An 11,896-nucleotide genomic window follows, 5' to 3' on the forward strand; every position below is an offset into this window, starting at 1 on the left:
TGGGATGTCCTGTTTTGGCCAGGTCTATTTGTATTTCTAAAAGCTTCTTGTAACTTAATGGGCCTATCCTTTTGCATGTTTGGGAAGATCTCTGCTAGGATCCTGTTAAACAAATTTCCTAGACCATTAACTTCTGTTTTTAGGTGCTCCTCTACACCCATTATCCTCAGATTAGGCCTTCTGATTGTGTCTTCCATGTGTTGAATTGATCTATCATATTTCTTGTATTTTTCTTGAATGGTTGTATGTTCTTCCTCTATAATATCTAGGCTGTCTTCAATCCCCGAGATTCGATCTACTATCAAGACCTTCTACTTTGTTATTTATTTCTTTTCCTTCTAGTTGGTTGGCTTTGATGGCTTCCAATTCTTTGTTAGAGCTTTGTTTTAGATCTTGTGTGAACTTCTTTACTTCCTTAATTTAGTGTTCAGTATTTATTCTCAAATCACTTAGTTGATTGGTTATGGTTTCCTTGGACTCCCATTCCTTCTGTTGGGTTCAAGTCTGCATTCCCTTTGTGGGCCTCCTGACTTCTTTCAGCTCTCTGTTTATGGATTCCATGGAAGCTTTTAGGCATATTTGTGTATTCTCATCCTGCTCTCTCAATTCCTCTATCACTCTTTGATTACCTTCCTTATGTTCACTCAATTCCTGTAGTTCTCTTTGAGTGTTCTCAGCCTCCTAACACCACTCCTGACTTTCTCTTTGTCTCTTCTACACCAGCTCCCACAATTGCTGTCTATCTCTTTGACTTTTCTCAGCCTGCTCACACCATTCTTTTATTTCTCTTTGAGTGTTCTCAAGCTGCTCATACAATTCCTGTATCAATCTTTGAGTAGCTTCCTCAGGCTCATGATATTAGTGTATTGACCTTTGGTTTGTCTTCTCTCTCTCCCTTTCACGCTCACACAAAATCTTTGCAGCTTTTCAATCTTTTCATTTACCATGTTTACCATTAGTGTTTGTAGAGGTTTTTTGGAGCTCTCCTCTGGATTATTCATTTTCTGTTCTGTCTCTGATTACCATGAGTGGGATTTGAGATACCCGGACTTACCATTTTTCTTGTGTTTTTCAGGTTTATTCTGCCCATTTGGGATGAATGTAACACCAGTTTTGTGCTAGGACACTATCTTGAGGCAAGCATCAACCAAAGCTTGTAGTTGCATAGTAAAACGACTGCAGATACAATCTAGTTCAACAGATATATCTATTCAACATCAAACAACTATGTATTAGCGTGCTGCGAACTGCAAAGAAGAATTTGGCAAAGCAGACATTATTAGGTTAAGGGAGATATGTGGGTAAAAATAGGAATAGAGGGATGTGGAAATGGAGAGGGAGAGTTATCTTGACTATGAAGGCTCTGGAAAAGTTATGAATCCAGGGACCATTCCTCAGTAGAATAAAGGCTGTATATCACAAACCTACAGCCAGCATTATACTTAATGATTAAAAACTAAACCTATTTCCTCTTAAATCAAAAAGGGGACAACGGATTGCTGGGTCATAGGAAAGCTCTATGTGGAGTCTTTTGAGGAACCTCCATACTACTTTCCAAAGTGGTTGAACAAATTTACACTCCCACCAACCATGCAGTAAGGTTTCCTTCTGTCCACACCCATTCCAGCATCTGTTGTTATTAGAGTTCTTGATTTTAGTCATTCTAACTGGAGTGAGGTGGTATCTCAATGATGTTTTGATTTGCAGGTTTTTATAGCTACGGAGGTTGAGCATTTCTTCATGTGCCTAATGGCCATCCTTCTTTCCTCTTTAAGAGAAGTTTCTTTTTACGACTTTAGCCCACTTATTTATTGGGCAGTTGTTTCTTTGAGGATTTGTTGTTGGGGGATTTAATTTTTAGAGTTCCAAATATATTTTAGATATGAGACCCTTGTCCATTGTATGGCTAGATAAGATCTTCTTCCAATCCGTGGGCATTCTATTGGTCTTGCTGGCTATGTCCTTTGCCATGCAGAAGCTCTGCAATTTCATGCAATCCCATTTGGCCTACCTTTCTTTGATTTGTTGTGTTTCTTGGTCTCTATTAAAAAAATTGTGGCCTGTGCGGCATTTACCCAAATGTTCACAAACAAGACCACAATAAAGCTACAAGCACGACTATGTTTATTGCAGCATTATTTACTGTATCTAAGATATCGAACCTCAGTAGAAGCCCCTCAGTAGATGAATGGATCAAGAAAATGTGGTGTATATACACAATGGAATTGTATGCCTCCATCAGAAAGAATGACATTGCCCCATTTGTTAGGAAATGGAAAGGCTTGCAAAAAATTATATTAAGTGAAGTAAGCCATGCCCAAAGAAACATAGGTCCCTTGGTTTCCCTTATTAGCAATATCTATATATGTCTGAGTCAAGCAAAAAGGTCAGATAATTTGATGTTAGGGAAATGAACCTGAAGATATGTATTCCAATGTTAGTTTTTCTTTCATGCAATTTTTTTTTTTTTGTTGGTCGTGGGGCTTGAACTCTGGGCTTGGGCGCTGTACCTCAGCTCTTCAGCTCAAGGCGAGTGCTCTACCACTTGAGCTACAGCGCCACTTCCGGTTTTCTGGTGGTTTATTGGAGATAGGAGTCTCACGGTCTCTCCTGCCCGGGCTGGCTTTGAACCGCGATCCTCAGATCTCAGCCTTCTGAGTAGCTAGGATTACAGGCGTGAGCCACCAGGACCCCTGCTCTTTCATGCAATTTTTCTAAAACATTTGTAAGATTATTTCTTTGTTGTTTGTATGTCACTCCCCCACAGTATGACCCCTGCTTTCACTGTATTTGGTGTCAGTATAATTTGTGGAGGGGAAGGGGAAAAAATCGTTTTAAATAGGGATACAGGTGGACCCATTGCAACAATGAGATGTACAAGTAGTTTGTCGAAAACGAACTTTACAACTTTGGTGCGGGGGGGTGGGGGGAGGATTGGGTGGGGGTGGGGGGAGGATGGGAAAGGCTGGGAATGGGAATCAAAAGAGGAGTCTACAATGCTTGAGAAGAAATGTATTCATTATCTTGCCCATGTAATTGTAACTCCTCTGTAAATTATTTTCACAATAAAAAAAGAGAAGGGGACAAGGATGTACACTCTCTCCAGTTTTTTTTTCAATTTAGCATTAGAATGCCAAGCTAAAACAATAAGAACAATAAGACTAGATGCAAACATAGAATTGATCCAAATAGGGAAAGATGAATAAAACTCTCCCTCTTTGTAGATGACATGATCTTGTATTTAAAGAATCCCATGGACTCCACTCCCAAATTACTCATAGTGATTCAAAACTTTGGCAAAGTAGGCGGTTATAAAATTAACCCTCTAAGACTATAGCTTTTCTCTAATCCAACAATGAGAAAAGTGTGGCTGAAACCAGGAATACGACTCCATCTATAATAATCCCCCCAAAAACTAAAACACCTAGGAATTAACCAAAAACTGAATGATCTTTTTGATGGAAACTTTTTTGTTTTTTGTCAGTCATGGGTCTTGAACTCTGGGCCTGGGTGCTGTCCCACAAGTCTTCAGCTCAAGGCGAGCGCTCTATCACTTGAGGCAGAGCACCACTTCCAGTTTTCTTGTGGTTTATTCGAGATAAGAGTCTCATAGACTTTCCTTTCCTGGTTAGCTTTGAACCATGATCCTCAGATCTCAGCCTCCTGAATAGCTAGGATTACAGGTGTGAGCCACCAGTGCCCGGCTGATGAAAACTTTCAAAACCTGAAAAAGAAAATCAAAACAGCTCTTAGAAAATGGAAAAACCTCCCATGCTCCTGAATTGGAAGGATCCACATCGTGAAAATGGCAGTAGTTGCCAAGGCTATCTACAAATTCAAAGCGATACCTATCAATATCCCAACCTCATTCTTCAAAGAAGTAGAAGAAGCAATCCAAAAATTCATAGGGAGCAATAAAACACCCCAAATAGCAAAAATGATCAAAAACAGAAAGAAAAGTGCTGGAAGAATATCAGTACCATATTTCAAACACTACTACAACATCATTGTAATCAAAACAGCTTGATACTGACACAAGAACAGACTTCAGGAACAATGGAATATAATTGAAAATCCAGAAATGAACCTACAGACCTATAGCCATCTTATCTTCGATAATGGAGTTAAAAATTAGAATGGAAAAAAGACAGCCTCTTCAGTAAATGGTGCTGGCAAAATTGGTTAATCACTTGTAGAAAATTAAAGCTAGATCCTTATATATCACTCTGCAAACGAATCAACTCCAAATGGATGAAAGACCTGGAGTCAAAGCAGACACTCTGAAAACATTACAAGATGGAATTGGAAAAACTCTAAGTCTCCTTGCACAGGCCGAAATTTTCTTAAAAGAGACCCAGAAACACAGCCAATCAAAGAAAGGTCGGACAAATGGGATTGCATGAAATTTCAGAGTTTCTACCTGGCAAAGGATGAAGCTAGCAAGATCAATAGAAAGCCCAAAGATTGGGAGAAGATCTTCACTAGCCATACAATGGACCAGGGTCTCATATTTAAAATATACCTGGAACTCAAAAAATAAATGTCCCAACAGCAAATCCTCACAATAAATAAGTGGTCTAAAGACATAAAAAGAAACTTCTCTGAAGAGGAAAGAAGGATGGCCAGTAGACACATGAAGGAATGTTTAACCTCCCTAGCTATAAAATAAATGCAAATCAAAACATTCAGATTCCACCTCACCCCAGTTAGTATGGCTATAATCAAGAATTCTAACAGCAGGTTGGTCTGTGGACAGAAGGGAGCCCTACTGCATTGTTGGTAGGCATGTAAACTTGTTCAACCACTTTGGAAAGTAGTATGGATATTCCTCAAAAGACTCCATATAGAGCTCCCCTATTTCCCAGCAATCCCACTTTTGAGCATTTACACAAATGTTACAAACATGATTATTTTAAAGCTTCCAGCACGAGTGTGTTTATTGCAGCATTATTTACCATAGGTAAGAAATGGAACCAACCCAGATGCCCTTTAGTAGATGAATGGATTAAGAAAATATGGTATGTATACACAATGGAATTCTATTCCTCTATCAGAAAGAAAGACATTGCCCCATTTCTTATGAAATGGAAAGACTTGGAAAAAAATTAAGTGAAGTAAGCCAGGCCAAAGAAACATAGGTCCCATGGTTTCCCTTATTTGCAATAACGTATATTTTTGAGACAAGCAGAAATGGTCAGATAAGTTGATGTTAGGTGAAATGAACCCCAATATAAGTATTCAAATGATTTTTCTTTCTTGTGATTGTTTCTAACATTTATAAGATGATTTCTTTGTTGCTTGGTATGTCCCTCCCCAACAGTATAACCCCTGTTTTCACTGTATTTGATGTTGGTATAATTTGTGGAGGGGAAGGGAAAAAACAAACAGTTTAAATAGGGATACAGGTGGACCCATTTCAACAATGAGGTATACAAGTCGTTATGTTGAAAAATGAACTTTACCGCTTTGGCCTGGGGGGAGGTAGGGGGACACGTGGTGGGGGGATGAGAATGGATGTGAAGGGGAAACAGATTAGGAGGTAACAATGCTTGATAAGAAATGTACTCATTACTTTGTTCATGTAATTGTAACCCCTCTGTACAGTATTTTCACAAATAAGAAAAAGAAATATACTATTCAGAAAAACATATATAGAATTAGGGGCTGGGAAGGTGGCTCAGTTGTAGAGCGCTTGCCTTGCATTCTTGAGACCCTGGGTTTCATTTCTCAGCACCACATAAGCCAAAAGAAAAAATCAGCAAGTGGCGCTGTGGCTCAAGAGGTAGAGCACTAGCCTTGAGTTGAAGAGTTGAGGGACAGCGCCCAGGCCCAGAGTTCAAGCCCCATGACCGGACCCCAAAGAAATATATATAGAGAGAATTATAAGATATAAAAATACTTAAGATTCAGGATCTTTGTAGCATTAACATTGTAGCATTAAAAAATATGTACCCTGTATCTGTTGGATATATTTTCACTTCTGTTATAATGTCTTTAAATTATGAAAGGTGATCATTTGATGTTATCCGGTTTATTCTTGCTTTTTTTTAGCCACTAATGACCGTCCTGAGCATCTAGGATTACAGGCATGACATATTGGTGCATGTTTGTCTTTCAATTTTTAAGGGTTTTCCTCTTTCCTTTGAATTCAAACATTGTCCTCTCAGTAATTCTGCACATTCTCAGACTGTTGTTCTCAAAGAAGAAAAGTATCTGTTTGATGGGTGATTGTCCTGTTCATTGTGTTTGACATAGTTTTCTAATTATTTCATATTATGATTAGAATATTTAATATATAGACTTCAGTTTTGCCTCTATGGAGATTGTAGAAGTCATGTCAAAAGAATGTTTTAAAAGATACTTATAGAGACAGCATTGTGAACTTTATACATAAAAACGAAAAAAAAAATTTGTTCTTTGTTCCTATGAAGAAATTTTAAAAATAGGATTTAAATTATATGGTAATATATTTTTAAATGCCATATGAACAAAAAATATGATAATCAGCAAAATTTTCCCTAGGTGACTGTCCCATTTATACCCCACCACACCTTTCCCTGTTCTGGAGCCTAGAAAGGAAAAGGAAAATTTGTGTTGATTATTAAACATTGTGAATTTCTCAAACTAGGTTTTTAGAAGCTCTAGAGGGTTGGGATGTAGAACTGTGTTGGCCAAGAAGAAGAAGGAGGAGGAGGAGGAGGAGCGGGAGGAGGAGGAAGAGGAACGGGAGGAGGAGGAGGAGGAATGGGAGGAGGAGGAGGAAGAGGAGGAGGAGGAGGAGGAAGAAGAAGAAGAGGAGGAGGAGGAGGAAGAGGAGGAGGAGGAGGAGGAAGAGGAGGAGGAGGAGGAGGGAGAAGAAGAAGACGAGGAGGAGGAGGAAGAGGAGGAGGAAGAGGAGGAGGAGGAGGAGGAGGAGGAGGAGGAGGAGGAGGAGGAGGAGGAGGAGGAGGAGGAGGAGGAGGAGGAGGAGGAGGAGGAGGAGGAGGAGGAGAAGAAGAAGAAGAAGAAGAAGAAGAAGAAGAAGAAGAAGAAGAAGAAGAAGAAGAAGAAGAAGAAGAAGAAGAAGAGGAGGAGGAGGAGGAAGAGGAGGAGGAAGAGGAGGAGGAGAAGGAGGAGAGGAAAAAGAGGAGCAAGTAGGAGGAAGAGGAAGAAAAGGAGGAGGAGGAAGAGGTACATAATCAAATTTATCCACATTTTATTTGATGAATATTTATGGCAAAATAAGAGGTTCAAGTTTCATATTGATCTTTACAGTAGTTCCTGTTTAGCCTCTGGATATACATTTCAAGTGGATACCTGAAATCAATGAAGTACTTTAGAGAGTTAACCCTCAGTATCCAGAATTTCCACATGTAGGTGATCAATCAACCAGAAATTTAAAATATTCAGGAAAAAATGTTCCCCAAACATTCAATATAGCAACTATTTATATACTGTTACATGTATGTTGGTAATAGATATAACCTTGACTTGATTTAAAGTTTAACTTACTTTGTATGACATACTATGCTATTTTCTATATGGGACTGGAGCCTATGCTGATTTTAGTATACTCAATCAGCAACACTGTAAATACCAAGATGACCATTTTATGCTTTTACCCAAACAAATATAGCTACAATGAAGCTTCAGGTATAAATTAGGTACAGTAAGACAATTGTAACAGTAACTAATAAAAATAGAAAAATTGTAACAATATACTGTAAAAAAAAGTAATGTGAAACGGATGTGTAAATGCATACCTGTAATTCCAGGAAACAAGACTAGGCAGGAAAATAATTAAAAAGATATACAGTGAAACTTTAGCTCCAAAAGAAACCAAAAAACAAAATGAAGGTATTAAGTGAATGTGGTATCTTTTAAATTATGAGATGTTTTTCCATTAATCTTTTCAGAGCACAGTTGAGAACAGGTAACTTGTTGGGTTTTGTCCGTCCCACGAAAGACAGACGGGGTCCGAGGAAAGGTAAGTGCGTTGGTTGCCCATTTTCCACACTCCCTCAGCTGGGGGACAATCAGACACAGCGGGGAGCCAAGTCAAGAAGGAAGAGAACTCGTTTATTAACAGAGAGCAGCCCTTTTAAAGCCAAAAAATGCAGGTGGTATGGCAGGGGAGGAAGAGGAAACAATCACTGTCAGGTCACACCCTATCATGCACCTAAGCTTTCATGGGCTGATTACACACTGAATGTAAGGTAAATTGGGCTCTACCCACTCAACTCCCTCTTAGCGCCATCTTTGTCCTCTGCAGTAACTAACTACAGAAGGGGGAATTACAGTGAAGGTGACTACTGTATAATTGTTTTGTGAAGAGAAAAACGTACCTTATTTAAAGCTCCTTTTCTGACAAGAAAAACCATGCACAATTCTTTTGCCTTTTTCTGAAACTCTAAGATATTTCTCCCCTCCCAACTAACCATCTTCCCACCTGGATGCTGGAAAGGACAAACACTCCCAAACTAGCTTAGCAGTGCCATCGAGTCTTTCCAGGGCAACAATGCTTGATAAGAAATGTACTCATTACCTTGCTCAGGTAATTGTAACCTCTCTGTATGGTACTTTCACAATTAAAAAGAAAAAGCAGAAGTACAAACATGATTTATTCCTGAACAATCAAGCTTCCTGTAGCCTGTTTCACTCTTCCTATTTTGCTCCCAGACGCCCAGAAGACCCTGGTTTGAAGACATATTCTGTATTGTCAGGTGTGTAAGATAAATGACTTCTTTAGAAGAAAATGTGAATTTGGAGATTGAAATTGAGACGGGAAATCAAACTATTCCATCTTATTTACTAAGGACTAGAAAAAAATGATATGTGCTTACATGCTGAGAGTAAGCAACTTTTGCCACCATTGGTAATGAATTTAATTTTGATGCTGTTGAGAAATGTGTCCTGAACCCTAATTCCTTATTTTCTGAGAGCACCACCTCTTCAGAAATTCTGATTTGTACTGTGAATATTTATTTCCTGTAAAATGCAGTTGCTTGGATATTTTGATTTTGTGAAAGCTTGGTTAGTTTGATATTGTTCTCCCAGTTGAATTATAAGCAAGTAAAAATGAATTGAACCTGATTAAATGAAGTTCTTTCTGCCCATTTACTCTGGTACAGATTTCTTTGATTTAGGAAATCTACATTTTAAGTCATTCTGGATGACTAACTAGGTCTGTGTATGTGGATGAGTCAATAAGAATTGCAGATTTTGCCACATTGATTTCGGAGCAAAAAATTACAGCTGGTAACTGGGCAATGATTCAGAAGACAGCTGAGGCTGAAGCCATGAGCCCTCCTGCCTTTGTTAAGCTCGCAATCTCTTCTAAAACACCCTTCACTCCTCATTCAGTGGTTTCTTTTTCTATCCAAAAAGGTTTCAGGAGCTTCATCCTATGCTGGCCTCCTAGTATGCCAACATAAGGGAAGTCAAAGCAAGCAAGGCAGATGTGGCAGAGGGATTTTTTTGGTCGGTTGTGGGGCCTGAACTCTGGGACTGGGCATTGTACCTCAGCTCTTCACCTCAAGTCTAAAACCGCTGATCTAAACAACTGCATAGATCAAGTAGATTTAACTGACATCTACCGAATATTTCACCCAGCAGCAACAGAACACACGATTTTCTCTGCAGTACATACAACATTTTCCAAAATAGACCACATTTTAGGTCACAAAGCAATCTTGTCCAAATTCAGAAACATTGAAGTTATACCTTGCATTCGCTCACACAACAAGGGAATGAAATTAGAACTCAACACCAAAAACCACCAAAGAAAGTCCTATAACACATGGATGCTGAACAACACACTGTTGAATCACCAGTGGATCAGGGAAGAGATTAGAAAGGAAATTCAAATGTTCATGCTATTCAACAAAAATGAACACACAAATTACCAGCTCTTCTGGGACAGAGCCAAGGCAGTACAGAGAGGCGAGATTATAGCATTGAGTTCCTATATCAACTAATTGGAGAGATCTAAAACCAATGATTTAATGAGACATCTGAACCTCCATGAAAAAGAGCAGCAAGATAAACCCTAATCCAGGAGATGGAAAGAAATAATTAAAATTAAATCAGAATTAAATGAATTAGGATCCAAAAAAACCATAGAAAGAATCAACAAAAGAATGAGTTGGTTCTTCGAAAAAATTAACAAAATGGATAGACCCTTAGCAAATCTTATCAGAAAAAGAAGAAAACTCACCCAAATAAATAAACTCAGAGATGAGAACGGAAACATCACCACAGAAACAACCAAGATTCAGAACATTATAAGGGAATACTTCTCAAAACTATGCTAATAAGTTTGAGAACTTGGCAGAAATGGACCTTTTCATTGCAAATATTGACATGCAGAAACTAAACCAAGATGAGTTAAAACATTTTAACATGCCCATATCAAACATTGAGAAGAAACTTCAATAAGAGCAGTCCCATCTAAGAAAAGCCCAGGACCAGAAAGATGTGCAGCAGAATTTTATAAGGCCTTCAAAGAAGAGATCACACCAATAGCCCCTCAAAGAAATTGAAAGAGAAAATACACTACCGAACTCACTCTATGAAGACATCATAACCCTCATTCCAAAACCAGTCAGGGACTCATAAAAAAAGAGAACTTATAGACCCATTTCTTTGATGAACATTGATGCAAAATTTCTGAACAAAATTTTGGCCAATCGACTTCAACAATTCATCCAAAAAATCATAAACCACGATCAAACAGGATTCATTTAAGGGATGCAAAGCTGGGTCAATATACGCACATCTCCGTTATATCGCTACCCTTATCTCAATAAATTGACGTTCTTATCTAAATAGATTGTTATCGATTATACATAATTTTATTAATTTTTACCTTTCTATTTTTTCTGGTTTCTTTTCTTTTGCCATTCCCTTTCTTCTTTTTTTTCTCTCTCTCTCTACATTCATCCTACCCAATCTATTTCCTGCTTTGAGATTAGGACTTAGTTACCTCTCCCTAAGCCTCCCCACATCATTCTATTCCTTTTTTACCCACATCTCTCCCTAACCCTAATAATTTCTGGTCTTCCAAATTCTTCTTTGCGGTTCATAGCCCATTAACCTATAGTTGTTTGATGTTGAATAGATGTATCGGTTGAACTAGATTGTATCTGTAGACTATTGACTGTCCAAATTCAGACTTGGGTTGATGCTTGCCTTAAGATAGTGTTCTAGCACAAAACTGGTTCTATTTTCATTTCAAATGGGCAGAGTAAGACCGAAAAACACAAGAAAAATGGCAAATCCGGGTATCTCAATTCCCAATCTTGATAATCAGGGGACAGAACAGATAATGAATAATCCAGAGGAGAATTCCCAAATAGCTCTACAAACACTGCTGGCAAGCATGATTAATCAAAAGATTGAAAGCATACAAAGGACTCTGTATGAGCATGATAGGGAGACAGAGGAGGCAATCCAAAAGTTTATACAGGAATATCATAAGCGTGAGGAAGCTACTCAAAAACTGATACAGGATTTGCATGAGCAGCTTGAGAATACTCAAAGAGAAAGGAAGGAATGGCATGAGCAGGCTGAGAACACTCAAAGAGAACTACAGGAATCCCACGAATGGGAGGAAGCTAATCAAAGAGTAATACTGGAATTGAGAGAGCAGGAAGAGAATACACAAAGATCACTAAAGGCATTCATGGAATCCATTAACAAAGAGCTGAAGGAAGTCAGGGAGACCACAAAGGGAATGCTGAATGGAACCCAACAGAAGGAATGGGATTCCAAGGAAACCATAACCAATCAAATAAGTGATCTGAGAATAAACACTGAACATCAAATTAAGGAAGTAAAGAAGTTCATACAAGATCTAAAACAAAGCTTCAACAAAGAATTTGAAGCCATCAAAGCTGACCAATTAGAAGGAAAAGAC

Source organism: Dipodomys spectabilis, unplaced genomic scaffold (genome assembly GCF_019054845.1).
Source record: "Dipodomys spectabilis isolate Male_0828 unplaced genomic scaffold, ASM1905484v1 ptg000142l, whole genome shotgun sequence".
NCBI lineage: Eukaryota > Metazoa > Chordata > Mammalia > Rodentia > Heteromyidae > Dipodomys > Dipodomys spectabilis.